Source organism: Drosophila sulfurigaster, chromosome X (genome assembly GCF_023558435.1).
Source record: "Drosophila sulfurigaster albostrigata strain 15112-1811.04 chromosome X, ASM2355843v2, whole genome shotgun sequence".
NCBI lineage: Eukaryota > Metazoa > Arthropoda > Insecta > Diptera > Drosophilidae > Drosophila > Drosophila sulfurigaster.
In genome coordinates, this window is record NC_084885.1 from 19,356,559 (window position 1) to 19,376,257 (window position 19,699).

Consider the following 19,699-nt stretch of genomic DNA (forward strand, 5'->3'; position numbering starts at 1 on the left):
GCCCTCGGTATATTTTAATATTGTTTTATATTTTATTATTTATCCTGCACTATTTGTTTTTATTTCCTTATTTACTTTGGCATATTTTAAAATGAAAAGACGTATTTTATTTTTCCATTTGTGCAGCGCTTTTGTTATTTTAAATGTTTAACATAAAAGTATCTCAGCTGTTGCTCATATATTCTACAGTTCTCTCTTATTTACATGCATAATATGTGTTAAGTATGAAAATGGAATGATCATCCAATGACACTGCGTTTCTCTGACTGACTCTGAAAGCGAACAACAATTTGTATGCAGCATTAAGAAAGCGGGAGAGAGAGAAAGAGAGCGAGAGCGAGAGCAACATAAGTCATTAGTTATCATATTACGCCCTTTGACCATTGCGCCACGCCCACCATTTATGCTAATAAATTATGCAGCCCTGCGCTGCTCATTGACCCACGACACCAATTGCCCACTCCGCATGCTGTTTGTTTCCCTTTCTAGTTTTTTTTTTTTGGTTTTCAGCTTCATTGCAAAACGGAATATGTAAAATGTTTGATCCCTTCCGGCTTAGTCAGCTCTAAAAGTAGCGCAACGATGAAATAAACTTAAATAAAATTAGATGCAGTGGGACAAGGGACAGGTTGTCACACAGACAGGCGGATTGATAGATAGATAGATAGACAGACAGAAATATAGCAAAAGAGGGAAGCGAGAACTTTGAATTTATTGCAAGCCCAAAGCGGAATCAAAATTATTTATTTGTCCCAGCATTGGGCACAATCAAGCAAAAATGCCCATGACAACCCTTTGTCAGCAGAAAAGCATAATTTATTTATTTTAAGCATTACTATTATCATCAAAAGAAAAGAGAAGCCAAATTTTCGGCAATTTCCTATTTGCTATAAACTCTGCTCTTTCAATACCCTGTAATAATTACATCTGCTTGGGGTCAATGGGATCATTTTTGATTAAAAAAATCCGGTTGTCTGATATTATCTGTTGCTGATTTGTCTCCAACTATCGCCCTCTCTGTCCCACACTCTCTCTCTTTCTCTCACTCTTGAATTTAGGTTCAAAGTTGGGCTCAGTTCATTGAAAGTTTTGGCGCAGCAGGCACGTAGCCAATGCCACGCCCACACACACACACAGCAACTATTTGCCCCCCGCCAGTACGAAATGTAAAAGTCAGTCTGCGCTTTGCATTTTTTTTGGCCAAAAGCAAACAGCAATAGCAACAGTAACAACAACAACAACAACAACAACAACTGAAGCTGAAACAGAAACTGAAACTGAAACTCAAACGCAAACTCAAACCATGTCGTGAGAGTCATAAAAAATGGGCAACTTTTATATTTTGTTATTTTATTTATTTATGTTAAATTCATGACATGTATTTAAATTAGTTGCCGAGCAGTTTTGTCCCTTTTTGTCTCTCTACAAGGCTTTTCAAATGAGTGTGTTAGTGTGTTCAAGTGTGTGTGTGTCTCTGTGTGTATGTGCCATCAAACGCAGCCGTTGTGAATTTGTGCTACCCCAAAAAGTAGGCAGCAGAAAGGCTCTGCTGCATTAGCAAATATTCAATTATGAACCAGCCTTTTCTCTCTTTCTTTTTTTCTCTCTCTCTCACTCTCTCTCACTCTTCATTGGTTGCTCTTAGATTTTTGCGTATCTGTGTCTGGCTGCCATTAGCATTTCAAATGCAAAGACAGCATCAGCATCAGCATCAGAGGACACACAGAAAAACCCAAAAGCGCCGAAACCCAATCCTCAGAGTTCGACCTTCAAGCTCACACCAAGCAGTTCCATCTTCATCTAGCTCCAGTTCCACAGTTCCACACAGTTTAGTTCCCCCGTTTCAATTTTAGTTCCAGGCGAGGAACATACAAAACTTTTGCCATTTGCCTGCAAGCGGCAAACGGCAAACGACAAACGAGAAACGAGAAACGAGAAGCGACAAAGGGCAAAGCAAACACGCAAACTTTTCCTGTATATATCTTGTCAGTTAGTGATATGTGTATACTAAATAGCTGCATACATTACCGCATAGCTCTATCTGTCTCTTTCTTTGTTGCCATCTCCTTTGCACTTGCTTTTTGAACAGCTTAAAAATTGCGTGTCTGGTCAAGTAAATGAGCTTTGCTGTGGCTTTTCCACTTTTGTTTCTTGTGCTTTGGACATGCTTTACCATCCGACAGATCAAAGACACACACAAACACATACACAAACACACACGCATACACATACACATACACATACATATAACGAACGACACAGACACGCTGAGAGAGATTTGTGTGGCGGATGCCCAACCGGAAATTGATATTTAATTAAAGTTTCAGACGCAGCTTTTGTCGGTTTCCCACTGCAAACTTTGCCCCCCAAACGAGTTTAGTTTTCCACGCTGCTGCTGCTGTTGTGGAAATGCAAGTGAAAATGCCATAATGGTGAAATTGTGCAGCTGAAGCATAAACAAATATAGGCAAAAATTTTTGGCACAAAACAACAACTCGACAACTTTTGAAATGAAATAAATTTGTCACTTTATCAACGCATGTCATATTATTTTCTGCTTGAGCCCGGAAAGAGAGAGAGAGAGCAAAAGAGAGAGAGAGAAAGAAGGAGACAGAGAAAGAAGTGGGCAATGTTGTGTGGTTTATCAAACCCACAACAGCAACAACATCAAAACTTTAAGCTTGTTTTGCCAAGTAGCATTTATGAGCAAAAATTCTGCCATCAGTTGTAGATCAACATTAATCTCAGCGCAAAGCTTCCATGATATCAGCCGAAAATGGCACTTGGACAGTTTGTGAATTATGCGAGAAATGCCAAATACAAACATATAATATGCATGTGATAAGGTGAAGTTCTTTGCTTTATGATATCCGCTACCCATAGAGTAGAAGCTGCAGGAAATTAATGCAACAGACAGAACAAGTAATTTCTGACCCCAAAACATATATGTTATATGTATATTCTTGATCAGCGTCAATCAAGACAATATAGCCATGTCCGTCTGTCCGTCCGTCTGTATGAACACTTAGATCTCAGAAACTATAAGAGATACAGATACAATTTTAGACAAAACTTGTTATGTTTGCATGCAGAACAAGTTAGTTTCAAATTTTTGCCACACCCACTTTAGTATGGCAAATTTCGTTCACTGCAATGGCGTCTTAGATGGTTTGGATGACAATCTGGTATATTTTGCACTCTATAGTATATTTTAAATGTATTACTGTCTGGTATATTTTACACTCTATGGTATATTTTGAATGTAGTCCTATATCAATATATGAAATATAGGATTTGGTACATTTTAGTATCTTTGTGAAATATATTTCATTTGTAAAATATTGTTTTATTGAAAATGGGTAGCGAGTATCTAACAGTCGAGCACACTCGACTGTAGCTTTCTCACTAGCTTCAAGTACTTTGAGTACTCCGCTGCTGCACACTTTAAGTTAATTACCTTGAATGCTTATTGCGTTTTCCCTTTGAGCGAGCAATTCATTTGGATTAACTCAGCATTTAATTGCCGCGACAGTCGTCGCATTCCAATCGAAACTAATCGATTTCTTTCTCAAATATTGTCATTCTCTTGGTCTCAGTCTCAGTTCAGAGCACACACCGCAAACGCAGTGTGTCGACATTTTGTTGCTCATTAAATGCACTCAGGCAAATTTATGCTCATTTATTTTAAAGGCATCGTATCTCGTACACCCAAAAAAAGAAAGGTGGCAGGTGGAAGGTGGAAGTTGGAAGGAGGAAGGAGGTGCACATGCTTTAATGTCGCCTCGCGAAAATGCTCTTTTTATATTTATTTATTTAAATACGCGACCGGAAAGCAACAGCCGCGTCTCAGCTGCTTTGCTGATAGCGAGTCGAGTCGAGTCGAGTCGAGTCGAGCTGGAGATGCTTAGGTAGAGTGCTGTGTGTAGTGTGCAGGAGAGAAAGAAGGAAGTTGGAGAGTGGTGAACAAACTTTATGACTTTTATCTACGCGCAACTTTCGAAGTGGCATCTCCTCTCTCTCTCTCTCTCTCTCTCTCTTTCATTCAGAGACACCGACGACGCTCATCAGCTGAGTTTTTAAACATGCCTTACGGCCGAATGCATAAATATTTTCCCAGTGTCGCGAAAAGCAGCCGAAAAAGACAAGCATCACATTTTTCATATAAATTTATTTGGCTTTGGCAACGTTGACGACGACGCAACATTTTGGAAGCATGCCGCATTTGCATATTTTGCAGCAAAGCGGCAGCAGCAACAACAACAACAACAGGCTGAACAAAAATAAAACCCATAAAAACTGGTACAGTTGAATGAAATGAAGTCAAATAACAGAGCAGCAAAGTACAACAAGCAACACAAGAGACACAAGCAAAGCAAAAAGCACTGGACACGACATCTCACAGCAACAAAGCAACACCAAGGGGGTGGTAGAGGGTGGCGAAGAAGGAGTGGGAGTGGGAGTGGGAGGGGGAATAACAAAGATATAGGTAATAAAAACTTTTTACAATAGCAGATGCCACAGCCCAGCGAATGGTTGATGGCCATGCCAGCCAACGGTCAACAGTCAACAGTCAGCACAACAACAACAATCCACAGTCTCGGTTATTCTTCATTCTCTCTGTCATTGCTTAAAGGTGTAAAGAACAGAAAAACATTTGCAGAATGCCCAGGGACAGTTATCGATCACTCTCAGTTTATCATCTATATTGATTCCATTACAACTAATGGCACTTTCGAATATGTAGATATATTAAATTAATCTTGTCGGCTTCTCGCTGCAAAGCCTAAAATGTAACGTTAAATATTATATTTTACACATACAATTTTGACAAATGTTGCTAAACAATTTCGTGTGGACTTAAAAATACTAAAATTATATTCATTCAAACGAAAAACATTATATGAAATCCTAAATCAAAACTAAATATTATGATGGCTAAACAAAAACGTTTTCCATAAATGTCCATCTACTTTATTTTCTTATTTGTTAGATAGAAAAATGTCGATTTTATTGCTGCTTGTAAACCGTTCAAAAACAATATTGAACCAAATATTTATTAAAAGCTAAGACAAGATTAAAGTGCTAAACAATTTTAAATTGAATTATCATAATTTGTAGGCAGATAGAGAATCAAATTAAATTCAACTTTTATATTTTCCAGTCAGATAAATTTCAGAATTATTGCAGTTAGACAAAAATAATCGTAGATTGCCAAAAAGGGTAAATTGCATTTGGGTTTGTCGTGAACTGTTTACTTAATCATTTTGACGAGTCTATTTATTTGTCGTGAATATAATGAAATTGCTTCAAACATAAAGTGAGCTGGGTTTCCATCATTGCGCTACAAGTTCGTTTACATTCACGTGGAAAGACAGACGGAGAGACAAACATACAGACAGACAGACAGACAGTCGATGGGTTTTGTGCCTATGAAAAAAATGTGGAAAACAACAACAAACATTTCGTCAGGTTTTCGCCTTGCGTTAATTCCAAAAAGAAAAACGTAACTTTTCGCACTCATACCCTAACCTTAAAAAGTAGTAAATGGGTATGCTAAGAAAATTGAAAATACATTAAATGAAATATGAAATAAAATAAATGGAAATAACTTAAAAAACATAATTAAAATAAAATATATAAAATATCACGAAAATAGTTTATTTGATATACAGGATATCTGCTAGTTGTTCACTCCCGTTGATAACAGTTTACTTGTGTTTTTTTGGAGCTTCGCGGCAGATTGTGTCAGATATTAAATTTATTTACGCGAATTTCTCACTTCGGGCTGTGTAAAAGCAACGACAACAACGTCGCAAGCGACTCGCCATGTGGCGCAAGGACGTTACCAAAAAAAATGTGTATAGTATATAAAAAATATATATAGGGAAATATAAATAAATAAATGAACAACAACAAAATAGAAATTGTGTAAAACAAGAAGAGAAAGCAAAGTGTTCAACTACATTGCACATGCTGTGAATGCTGCTGCGTTGCTTTTTCCTTTTCTGTACCCAACTTGTTTTTGTTTTGTTTTTATTGTTTTTTGTATTTTTTGTTGTGTTGTGTTGTGGGTTTTCATTTTTAGTGTTTCCCGATGCGGATTACCAACTCAAAAATGCGCTTGGCTATGCAAAGTTGGAATTTGACTGCACTCACAGCTTTTGGGGATTATGTTTCAATTAGGCAATGGAACAAAAGGACTATGGGGCGTTGATTGGATTGGAGTCGAGCACCAACAGCAACAGTAAGAGCAACAGCAACTGAAACTGAAACTTGAATGCTGTAAACTTCACCCTAGCAAAAGGCACTCTTTGCCTCGTGCCTCTTGCCACTTGAGCCATTCACGTGCCATGAGTATTTCAATTACAAAACCCAATTAATATTATGAATAAAGTGAAATAAACACGAGTCGAGTGGCCTTTCCCCCCGCAGCCTCTTAATTATTATTCTTATTTTTATTTAGGGTGCAAAATTCACGCGCCGAGCACACAAAAAACAGTGTTGAATAATGCGCGTAAATAAAACATATTTTTTTTTTCTCCCATTGGCCACGCATTATTTATGGCGTGGTGAAAACGAAACGAAAGGAAACGAAAAAAAAAACCGCAGCGCACAGTCTACAATTATTATTTCAATAATTTATCGCTGCCATTTTTTACGAGCCAGACACAACATGTGCTAAAACCAAGCAGACCAAAAATATAAAATAGAAGAGAAACAAACTGAATTGAAATAAGTAAAAGTGATCGAATAACCGAATAACACGTATACGCAGTGTTGGCCAGCAACTTGTCTTTTCAGTTTTACGATTACTTTCACAGCATAACAATGAGAACAGGTTAAACTATGCTGACAAGCAAATACGTTAGCTATTCATCTTCATATGAATATGCTTATGCTTATGTCTGGGCACTCAAACTCAAACTCAAACTCAAACTTAAACTCATCCTCAACCGCATCCGCATCCGCATCGTATAAAGTATTTTGCTGAGATTCTGCAGTTTGCAGTGTATGGCTTTTATGCAAATAGCTGACAGCTTCATGGATATTGTTGTTATTTTTTTATTATGAGCATTTTGTTTTTGTGTTTTTTGTTCTTTTTTGTGTGTGTTTTCTCCACCTCTTTCGAAATTCTTCCTCTTTTAAATGCAACTACGAGTTGCTACAGCTGTTGTTGTTGTTGTTCATGTTGCTGGCGTTATTGTAAGCCGGGTCATAAAAATATAGTACGTTGATTTTCCAACTTGTTTGGGCTCGGTCATAAAACTCTGCACGGCCAATTGGCCAATTGAACAAGGTCAAAACTGTTGCTCTTGCTTTTGGGTGTTGAACAGTTTTTCCTTCTCGTGTGTCTAAAAAAATCATTCAGTTTTTATTTGTTTGTTTTTGTCTTCTTCTTTGTTTTTGCAGACTAAATACTTTGGAATTTACTCACTTTGGATTGATCATCACGTAGATAGCAACGAGAGTGAAAGAAAGCAATTCGTAAGTATTAAATCGATTGTTTATGCTAAGACGGAATGCTTGTCGCCATTTTATTGCTGAAGCAGTGCATTAAGTTCTTAACTTGGCCTAGCCCACTTCCCACCTTCCGCTTCCCACTTCCCAATCAGCTTCAGTAACGACAACTTTTGTAACGGGGCCAACTCGTTTGCTTGGGGTTAATTAAAATACGAAATACACTTTGACAAAATGCCATTTAATCTACTCAGCTCGAACTCGAAAAGTCCAGGAGCAAAAAAAAAAAAAACAAATAATTCGAAACGAAATGAGAGGAAAAACCAGGCGGCAAATTAATTATGCGCATATTTGTGGGTTCAACATCACTCGGAAAAAAAAAAAAAGCAAAAAAAAAAAACAAAAAAAATTGGAGAAGGAGTGAAAAAAGGTTCACTTTGATTTGCATTTTTTGGCGCTTTCGAATTCGCCTTTTATGACATTAACCGCACCCTCTATTAATTACAACAACAATCTACTACTAATCAGAAGCGTAGGCTAAAAACACATTTCCTCCCACACGCCTCGCCTCAACAGTGTGTCCAGAGAGAAAGAGTGTTTAATGAGCCGCTGAGCCGCATAATTTACCAAGTGTTAAGACTGTCATCGACGAGTCCTTTAATCCATTCATGGACAAATCCAATTGATCTAGCGGTCGATATGTGAACAGAACTGAATTTTCCACTGATTTATATTAGATATATATTATATGTTAAATCGATTTTTATTGACAATCGATCGGTCAGGGAAAAATGCAGAACATCATAAATTGTTGATATACATATTTCAATTCTAAGACATAGCTTATAAATTGCATCTCAACAAATTCCAAATAATTTCCAATGCAAGTGAACAATTCGAATTAATTTTATACAGAGAAAAAGACGTTGATAGAGTAAGTTGAAGGTAATTAGTTGCTTATTTATTTGTGCAAAAAGTGCTTGCCAAAAATTATTAATTCTTTACCAAAATTGTATGTCACGGACCAAGATATGAGGGGAGGCGAGTCTGATTAGTGGGCGTGTTCTGGCAGATGATCTTCACAAAGAAGCTTGCTTTGGCGTATAAATGCGTACTTCAACTCAACTGTTGCTAAACAGTTGTGTCGCTAACAGAGTAAGCTGCAATTAATCGTTTGGTAGGTGAATGTCTGAAAAAGTAATTGGCAAAAATTTTGAAGTATGTCCGTCATATGTTGTGTGTGTATTTGACTAAGAGATATTGATGAGGGCGGATGTGTTAAGTGGGTGTGGTCAAGCATCAGAGCCTCACAAAGTATGAAATCATTTGGTGACTGATAGGTGCAAAAAAGTGGCTGCCAAAAATGTTGTGATTTGTCTGTCACATGATGTGTGTGTGTTTGACTGTGAGTGGGCGAACCTGCTAAGTGGGCGTGGTCAGGCAGTAGAGCTTTACAAAGATTTTTCTTTCAGTAATAACATGTATGTGTTTCTTTGTAATCAATTGAATTTAACCTTAGACTTAAAGCTAGAAAACTGTTTCTTAGCGATAATAAATTTACTTAAATTATTGCGAAAATATAAACTTTCAAGAAGTGAAACTTTTTTAAGTGAATTACCAGTCAGAATAAAGATTTTCATATGTCAATATTCGTGTATCGAAAGTTGCTTTATTGAAACACTAAGCCAACTATAACATTTATTATATGCCAAACTTTGAAATTTACTTACTTTATTTCGACTTAAGTTTGATGCTTAACAGATTTAATTGAATTTCAATTTGAAATCGCATTAAATTTGGTACAAAATTTTGAAAACTATGATGCTGGCTAGATATTGATGCTGATTTTGTGTGTGCGATATTGCAGAAGGGAAAGTTTTGAATTTTTGCAAAGCAATAAACACACACACACACACACATACGCATGCACACTAATGTAAATATAGTTATACATTCCTTTGTTGTGATGTTGTCCCCGAGGCGCTGCAGCAAATTCAATTTGGAATTTGCATGGCACAGTTCATTTGACAATACATAATGAATTTGGTTTGCTGAAATCGAGTCCAGCGGGCAAGCTTCGTCCCCGCCTCCATCCATCTAGCTGCTTTTATGATAGAGTGGGAGAAAGAGAGACAGGGGAATGAGAGTGTGAGGGAGAGCGAGGAAAGGCGTTAAGTGCCATAAAACTGTCTTTAGCTTGGGCAAATGAACGGCACTTGGCTCGGACAATGGCCATGCTTATAGCACTCCAATACACACACGCACACACCCGCACACACACGCACATACACAATGTACTATGTATGTAGTAATAAATTGCTGAGCCGCCTCACTCATTAAATATACATACATGGGTATATACGAATACATGCATGCATGTGCGTGTCTGTACATGCGTGTGCGTGTTCGTGTTCGTCTTCACGTTTAATTCAATAACGCAGCAGCAACTCGTTTGCCACGCCCACCACCAAACGCCCCACAGCAGGCACAGCGACAGTGGAACGTGCAGATGCAGCTAACTAGCTCTCTCTCTTACTTTCTCTCTCTCTCTCTCTTTCGCTCTGTGTGTGATGGGCATGTTTTACGCTTGGTTTTTGCTGTTGCCGCCTGTCGCTTCATTTTCATGTTCGATGCCAGTCTTGACGCGTTCGAGCATGTCGAGGCATTCAATTTCTTATTTCTTTCTCGCCTGTTGTCACAAATTTTCGTATGGTGTCATGTGTGGCATGCAACCTCCCAACATCTCTCTTTCTGTCTCTCTCTCTCACTCTCACTCTCACTCTCTTGCTCTCTTTGCAAATAATTTCATTTTTGCGCTGTACTTTTATTTTTCTGCAGGACATTCTGCAAACAACAAAACTTTTTGCTCTCATTATGAGTTCGTGTTTGTTGTTGTTTCTATCTTTGATATTCATTGGTCTCAAGTTCACACAATAACTTCATTTGCAGGCAACTTTATAATAAATATATATACATATGTATATATACTCACATGTACAGTGCGCACTGTCAGTTGAAGCACAAAGCTCGAGGCTGGGCAAAAATCTATTTAATGCAATTATTGTCAACATCAAATTGATAAAGTGCTCTCCACATAACGTTGCGACTGATTGAAACGTTTACTGGAACTCAGACTGGAATTGGAAGTGTGCCAGGCTGGAAAACTGGAAGTGGAACTCTTACAGTGCACTATTAGTTGAAGTAAAACTCTATTTAATGCAATTATTATCAACATCAAATTGATAAAGTGCGCTCCACAACTGATTGGAAAGTTTACTGGAATTGGATGTGTGCCAGGCTGGGTGACTGGATGTGGAAGGCTCTCTTCCAGCCTTTGCACCTGGCTCACACACACACACACGCACACTTCAAAGCTTGCCCAAGTTGGGCCCTAAAATTAATTACCAGTTAGAACTGCGCATACCAACCACAAGATACTTTCTCTGCCTTATCGGCAACTGTGCGAAATTTCATAAATTTCAACGAGGGAGACCGAAAAATTGGCCCACTTCATAGGCAAACAGAAAGTTGGAATCATTAAAAATAAAAAAAAAACAGACAGCACACAAAATGTTCTACGCAAAACTTTTACAAAAAGCATTAAAATTTAAAAACAAACGAACAAAAAAAAAAAGAACGAAACGAAACACAAAATTCAGAGAGAGAGAGAGAGAGAGAGAGAGAGAGAGAAGGAGAGGGACAACGGACCGCGTCATGGACCATGGTTAAAATATTGGAAAATTTTGCAGCATACTACGATACTATATATATATCGTATATATAGTATATATGGCGCACATTCCATATTCCCAGCAGCCTGTTAATAATTCGTTTTGTTTCTACCTTGCGGTTGAGGAACTTTTCTCTTCTCTGCAGCCGGTTTTTTTCTATTTTGTGATTTTTGACCAAAATGTTAATAATTGGCATTGCTCGGCCATAGCTCAGAGCAAGGGACAGAGGCAGGGGCAGAAGAGGAGAAGAGGAGACGGAGGCTTTTTTCCATAAATTGTTTCGGAAATTACTGTTGTACCACCAGGCCGACCATTGGCCGACTTTGGGACTTTGAAATTGATTACAGTTCATTTCATTTTTCGGGCTTTGTTTTCGCTCAACCACCAACTCAGCTCCCTCTCCTTCTCCCTCTCCATTCGTCCATTCGTCCTTGTCATATTTGCTGGCCATTGACGTGTATCGCTGCGTTTCACTTCGATTATCCACATTTTCCACAATTTTCATTTTCATTTCTCGTTTTCATTTGCATTCGCATTTGCATTCGGCATTTGGTTATCTGCGTAGTTATTGCTCTTATTTTTGTACTTGCAAAAAATACTTTCATTATTATTATTAGTATTATCTATATTATTATTATTATTATTATTACGATTAATGCCGAGCTTATGCATGCAATTTAAAATTGAACATTTTACCTGATTTCATTTGTTTCGATTTTCGTTTTACTTCAAATTTTACATTACTTAACTTTCTTCATGCTTTAATGCCCATTATTAAAGTGAAATACTCGTATGAAATATTGTATTTGATATTTAATCTAGACAATTGGCTAAATCTATTGAAATAAGAACAACAATTGCTTTTTAAATACTTGGCGAGTGTTTGCACGTAATTGAATAAATTATGCATTGCGTGCTGTATCAATGCTCGTTAATTATTAAATAATTAAGTGCAATTCCCAGGCGGAAATTTAATTTGAGATGCACAAATATATATTTAGTAAAAAGTAAAATATGAATGAAAGTATTTAAATACTTTAATATCAATTCATCTTGCGACATTTATTTAGTTTGTATACCCGCTAGGGTATTATAACTTGTTACCTGCAGAAGGCATCTTTGACTCTATAAAATAAATATAATATGTTTTTGATCACCTTCAACAGACGAGAACTCTGTCTGAGTCTGTCTGTCTGCAATGGGATTATTCTTGCTTTGGCGGATAATATGGTATACTTTAGTACAATATCGGCATGACAAGTATGATCTTTGGTATATATTAGCCTTTTTGCAATATATTTATACCCGCTACCCATAGGGTAGAAGGGTATTATAACTTTGTGCCGGCAGGAAATGTATGTAACATGTAGATCGAGACATCTCCGACCCTATAAAGTATATATATTCTTGATCAGCGTCAACAGCCGAGACGATCTAGCCATGTCCGTCTGTCCGTCTGTCCATCTGTGTGTCTGTCCGTCTGTCCGTATGAAACACTGGATCTCAAAGACTATAAAATATAGAGCTATCATTTTTTTTCGACAGCATTTGTTATGTTTGCACGCAGATCAAGTTTATTTCAAATTTTTGCCACGCCTACTTCCGCCCTCGCAAATCAAAAAAAAATGGAATAACAAGCGTAATTTTAAAGCTAGAGTTGAGTGTTTGGGTATATACAATAATTACTATTGTAGTTATGATTCCTGAAAATTTGGTAGCGATCAGATAAAAATTGTCGAAGTTATTAAAGAAATACTTTTGTATGGACAAAAATCCCTACTTACTAGGGGTCTGAGTTGCTTTGGGTGACAATCTGGTACATTGTGTCGTCTATGGTATATTTTGAATGCGGTACTATACCGATACACTAAATAGACCATTTGGTATTTTTTAGTATTTTTGCAGTATATTTGGTATATTTTGAGAACACTACCGCAAAATATATTGCTTTTATTTAAAATGGGTAGCGGGTATCTCACAGTCGAGTACACTCGACTGTAGCTTTCTTACTAGTTTTCAATTTGGAAGTATGCGATGCCACTTTTTGAACGTGGTGTGGTGTTTATATATGTTATATATATGTATATATATTATATTATGCTTGCAATTGTTTATTTAGCAATTTTAGTTTATTCATGGGATTTATTTATGTTTATTTTCATAAACGTATCAAAATCAATGAAAATAAAAGTCACTTTCTCCCCTCTTTCTCTCTCTCTCACTCTCACTCTCTTTCGATTTTCTCCTTTCATCTCGAACTCCAATTCGCTCAACTCCTGCTGCCCTAAAGCTAAATTGTGTAATAGGTTTTGCGTATTATGCGCATTTAATTGGAGTTTTCGTTGCTGGATTTGTTTTCGCATTTCGCTTTCGCATTCGCATTCGGTTTCGCTTTCTCTTTTCCGTTGTGCGTGCCAATGTATGTATGCGAATTAAATTGAATAAGCTGCAATAATTGCATAAGTTTGATTAGTTGGATAAGTGGTTTTATTTGAAACGTTAGCCACGAGTCCAATTAATTAACCCAACTTATCTCCAACGAAATTGATCTTTTGTTTAACTACTTCTACCAAAAATATGTTTGCATTCTTTATTTGATAATATTATTTCGTGTTATTTTAAAAAGCTTTATTGTAATGCGAAATATTTCATTTACATGATTTTCTGTGAAGCGAATTCTTTTTTAATAATGAAATTGTTTCTTTCGTTTTAAGCAATTGAATCAGTATACGGGATACTAAGTATATCTAAATGATTTGTCGCCCAAGTTTCAATTACTCATATCGATCTAAAGGCGAAATAAAACAAAAACAATGTGCGTAAGCAAAGGCTACTTCAAAGCGAGTTTCATAGTTATTTCTGTGGAATTTTCTACTTCAGTGGAATGTGGAAAGAGTTTGTCCCGAATTACTCGAATTTAAACCTAAACGATGCAAAAGTTTAGTACATTTCATCACTTAAAACACAAGCGATGAAACACTAGAAAAAGGTCTTTAAATTGAACGCAAAGGAAATGTTTTTAAAGACTTTAATATTCAGCTAAAGAAACTGTTTGAGTTGATTAACTTGTTGGCTTGATGTGAGCATCTTTTTTTTAAACGCAAAAAGAGTTAAGAAATGCACGCAGCTGCAGCAAGCTCTAAACAAAGTGAACTCCAATTCCTGCTTTAGCTTTGGTCGATTGCAACCAGCACCTTTGACTAATTTGCGTTGGATTATTTGGGCAACCTTGTTGCTGTCGATGACAATGACAACGACGACGGCGTTGACGACGACGACGATGTCGATTACGATCGCAATGACAATGCCCATGAGGGAGGCTTATTCAAATAAATTTGGCTGGCTCGTCACTGCTGCCATGGCGGTCCATTTAATTGTAGGCTGAATACAAAGAAAAAAAACCAAACATACACATAGAGCAACAAGGGTTGGGTTTGTTAAAGGAAACGAGAGAGAGGGAGAGAGAGGGAAGTGCTTGTATTTTTAGTGGCATCTAATGAAGTTGTCCGCTAGCTGCTGCTGAAGGCAGCTGGCAGACGAGCTAGCTGAAAAAGGCGAATGCGGAATGTGAATTTGAGCAGGAGCAGAAGCAGAAGAAGGAGAAGGCCAAGCAGAGGGGCAAACGGGGTGTGGCTCTGGTTTTAGGGGCGCAGAGTAACAGCAGTTGTCTAGGACCCTCATTTATTTTCACTTTAATCAAAGTGAACGGCAGCAACGTTGACGATGCAGAGCGTCAGGACAGCAGGACAGCAGGACAGCAAGGATGGCAGGTCGGCTGGCAGGTTGGTTGGTTGGTTGGTTGGTTGGCGAGCCCAACGTTTGCTGCCTTCCCAAAAGAATTGTAAAGCGTAAAATAACAAAGACAAGGAAGAGCAGAAGTGAAAGCAACAGCAGCAGCGGCAGCGGCAGCAAAAAGTGTATTAGTAGTTGTATTTTACACGTTATCCTTTCTGCGTGGGCTGGGGCCAGGGCTCAATTGTGGCAGCAGCAGCGAACGTGGCGAAACAAAAGCACAACAGACGCGCCGTGACGACGGTGGCAAAGAGATTCCCCAGACCCAAGTGAGCCAGATGAAAAAGTAAGCTAATTAGTTAATGAAAGATATTTTCCATTGTCTTCGGCAGCAGCAGCGGCAAAAAAGGAAATGCGCAAACTTTGATCGAAAGCTGCGATCTCTGTGTGTATGTGTGTGTGTGTGTGTGTGTGTGTGTGTGTGTGTGGGTGTGTGTGTGTGTGTGGGTGGTGTGAACGAAGCGTTGAGCGAAACCTTCGTTCAATTATTTAAATGAAAATGAATAAAAAAGCGAAGAAAAAAAGTGTTGCCTACTTTTAGGCATGGCCTGCAAATGAGCGCAGCTCAGCTTCGTTGTTCGTGTGCGCCACATCTTCAATACACCTCCGCAATTGGAGTGTGTGTGTGGGTGTGTGTGTGTGTACACAATTCATCGCATGTTCATTGTGCGGCAATTGTGGCCTTTTACCTGCCCCACAGCCAAGCTCCCGCCTCGCTTCCTTCTCGCTTCTCGTCTCGCTGCTTTACACGTCAATCGTGGGCTCCTTTGTTGGGCAATTTCGCCGTCCGCTGCTCATTTTCCATTGCTGCTACTTTCTTTTTGTGTGTGTGTGTGTGTATGAGCCGCAATGTGCAGCATAATTCCGCATCCATTTCACCCCTCCCGCTCACTTATTCCCTAGCAGCAGTGGATTGGTTTTGTTGTTGCTCTTTCTGCTGGTCCGCTGCTCATTTGCGTGGTCAACGGCGGTTGGTTGCACCCTTTTGTAATGCAAAAATGTTTTGCTTGAATAAATTATGAACTTAAAAAAAGAGCCGCTGGCCCACCACAGAGTTACTTAAAGTCTTATTTTGCTTCTTTTGACCACAATACAAGCCGTTGAATTTAATGTATACTCAAAAATATATATATATATATATATATTTATTTTATTCACATTTCCATTCGATGGTTATGGTGTTAGCAAATTAATATTATACCTCTTACCGCAACGAAACCCGGCATTACATTTGCCACTGCAACAATGCGAGTCTTTGGTACAGGCGCGTCCGTTCGGGTGGCATCTTGCTGTCGCTTTACTTGCCACACTCAATAATAGAAGACAGATTAACCACAGAGAATAATTCATGTTGTCAACTCAATTAGAGTTTTAACAATGATGTATAAATATACAAAAAAAGATTTAGCCACACGAATCAAATGCTTTTAATTTGCAGCTCAAAGCAATTCGTCTCAATTGGTTAACAAATTGCTTGAAATTGTTACGTATTGATCGAGACTATATATACATATGTATATGTACATATATTTGATGTACCGTGAAAACTCTGAAAAGTACTCAGCAAGTATTTACTGTACTTTGGTTCGCTTTAGCTGTTTAACAACTTTTCAAGGCATAACAAACTTTCATTTCTAGCGCACGATCGCTGTTTGCTTTGCATCGATTAGAAAGAGATGGCTGATAGCTCCAGCAACCAAGGTTCGAGCGAGAGAGGTAGATTAAGCTAATGCTTTGCGCTGTTTGCGAAAAATGACTCGCCAGCTTTCTCTCATTTTTGGGCTATTCTATTTATATAGGTAGTACATTTTTTTTGGGAGACTTTATTTCTGTTCATGTTGTTGTTTTTTTTTTGGTGGAGAATTTGTTGGCGCACTTTGGTTTTATTATTATGATTATAACGTTTATGCTTTAAAATTGCTACAAAATGACAAGGGAAGCCTTGGTATCGCATCGCAGAGCGTCGTTGCTAAGCAGAAAATTGAGCGTGCAATTTGGCTTTTCTTTTCAATAATTTTCCATTAGACAAGAAAACGAGCAACAAAAGAGCGCACGACAATGGTTCACACAAAAAAAAAATATAACAGGAGCTGTGGCAGGAATACAGCAGTAGCAAAAAAAAAGGGGCAAGCCAGTTGATGCAGGGAACAGAACAGCAAGACTAGGGCGTAAAAAAAAGGTTTGGGGGAAGAACGGATAAATGGCGCGTAGTACACACACACACACACACACACTCTCACACAACTCATGTAGGGTGTTATATATATTCACAAATATATGTATATACATATATAGTATAGCATCGATGCGGACACGACGCGAACGTTGCCGACGACGACACTTCTGGTTCAGTGAAGCATAAGAAATTCTCGAATGAATCGCTCCGTTGACGCTTGAGTAGACTTGAAGCGATAAGCGGTTTTTGCGCCATATACAAAAATATATTTTGCTCTAGTCGCGCATCCGCTTGTGAAGCAATAGCAACAACAGCAACAACAACAAAATATAAATATATATATAGAGCGCAAAAAAAATAAAAAAAAGAGCCAGAACCCTTGGGCTCGTCCGGGAGTTGAACCCGGGACCTCTCGCACCCGAAGCGAGAATCATACCCCTAGACCAACGAGCCGTGTTGTCGACCGCTTGCTGATTGAGGCATATGGACAAAGCGAGAGAGCGAGACAGCAACAGAGAGTTGCAAATTAAAAAGGGTTAAATGCATACAAACAGAGAGAGAGAGAACGAAAGCGAGAGAGCGAAGATAGCGATCTATTGTACGAGAGAAGAGCGCGCGTTAGCCCAACTCATAACTCATACGCAGCGTTCGCCGCCCCCAAAAGTTAACGCATAAATTTCAATTGTTCACACGCTTTTTTTGGGACGCTTGGGACTTGTGACTAATAGAAATGGAAATAACCAAATGTCATGCTGAGTCACAAGCAACAACAGCAACAACAGTAGCAACAACAACAAATGCGAAGACAACACACAATACTCGGTAATAAAGCACGTTGCCCATGTCAAGCCAGACAGTCTTTCCGTTTTCTTTCTCCTTTCGCTACCTTTGAGCTACCTTCTAGGTTCTAGCTGCTGCTTTGCGGTTTGTTTATTGACACTTGTCAGGTGTTTTTTTTTCTTTTTGTGTTTGAGCTGGGCGCTTAAACTTTGGCAATTGCCTTCTATTTGCTGCCAACTGCATAGTTAACAAGCATATGTCATAGCAACGCCTACAGCAGCAGCATCATCAGCAGCATCAGCAGCAGCAATAGATGGAATAGCAACAGTATCCATTGCTGTCGAGCTGACACAGAGAGAGAGAGAGCCATAAAATTTATCTTGCGACAGCTGCTCAGGCCGCAGGCAATATTTAGAGTGTGTAGCGCACACATATCGCTGGACTGTATCGCACACACACACACACACACACGCTTTTAGTGGCCAATGGAATAGCGTTTGGCTCTCGCCTTTGGGCTACATGTGTCCCAAGCGCATGCACGCGCTAACTAAATCGGAAACCAATTTGCTTATCGCCGTCCTCCATCAGAATGTGTGTGTGTGCGTGTGCGTATGAGTGTTTGTATGTGTGTGTGTGTGTGTGTGAGTGCCAACTCAATTTGAGTTAAACGCTCGGCTCAAAAACTGTGAATGTGGCATGTAGAGCTGAAGCAGACGTTAAACATCATAATAAATACATCGCAATGCGACGCAATGCAGCTAAAAATATTATAAATTAATTGCCACACATTCACACACAGAGGACACAGCAGCATGGGATGGAGAGGAATAGAGAAAAAAGGATGAGGATCAAGCGGGGTCATGGCCTCTAACCTTCCCGTCAAGCCAAACGACAATTTTTGCTGACAAACTTTATACCAATTGTTTGCCTTACTGCGCTCAGTGTGTATGTGTGTGTGTGTGTGTGTGTGTGTGTGTGTTTTCGTTGTTGTTTTTCGCTGCTAACTCGCATGCGATGAGTGCCGCAACGCGGCGTCGAAAATAATTACACTTGCTGATTTATTGAGTGTCGTGGTTGTCGTGGCTGGCAAAAGGAAAAGGAAATGCCGTCGCCTCTCCCCCTCTCTCTTTCTCTCTCTCTCTCTTGTCGCTTCCACCGGATGTTGTAAATGAGCCGCGACATTGCGACTGCAACGACGTCATAAGTTTAGTCCGCTCCAGTGAAATGCTGAAATGTACCGAATACGCCACATAACTAACCCGCCAACTAATTAGTTTTGAGACTGTTCGCTCGCTCCATATGCTTCAACATATTGGAGAGAGAATTTTGCGATTTGCGTCTCTAGGGAATAACTTAAAGATACTTTATGCAAAGAATAAAATTGTTTGGCAAAAAGGTTCTGCTGCCTTTTATGATTTCCTCAACTAAACTTAAAAGCAGAACATTTTAAAGCACAGCTGATAAATATAATAGCTGATAAATTTAATAGTATTCAATATTTGCTTAGTCAATTTATTATTACTTAAACCTTATTATATTTGCAAAAATATATGGAAAGTTTATACGTTTTTTTCTTCGTAAATTTATAAATATTTAAAAATTTCAATAATTGTGGAAAAATCTGAAAATTTTCTGAGTTTTCGCTAAGCCAATTTATAAATATTTACAAATTCGAATATTTGAGATAAAATGTGAAAAATGTCGGAGTTTTTGGTTAATCAATTTATAAATATTTAAAATATTTATAAATATATTTGTCTGC

General features: G+C 38.4%; 1 protein-coding gene and 1 non-coding gene across 7 annotated transcripts in view; one reads left to right on the forward strand and one right to left on the reverse strand.

Annotated features, from left to right (window-relative positions):
- Positions 1-19,699, forward strand: part of LOC133848988 (dopamine D2-like receptor) — a 78,455-nt gene that overhangs the window by 20,157 nt on the left and 38,599 nt on the right. For 5 of the 6 annotated variants that reach the window (XM_062284772.1, XM_062284776.1, XM_062284777.1 and 2 more), the window contains exon 2: positions 7,411-7,485. The exons of the other annotated variant lie outside the window; for it this stretch is intronic. The gene's annotated coding sequence lies outside the window, so the exon portion shown is untranslated. The remainder of the gene's footprint in view (positions 1-7,410; positions 7,486-19,699) is intronic. 6 annotated transcript variants of the gene reach the window in all.
- Positions 17,539-17,610, reverse strand: Trnap-cgg (transfer RNA proline (anticodon CGG)). The gene has a single exon. It is a non-coding gene; the product is annotated as a tRNA-Pro (tRNA).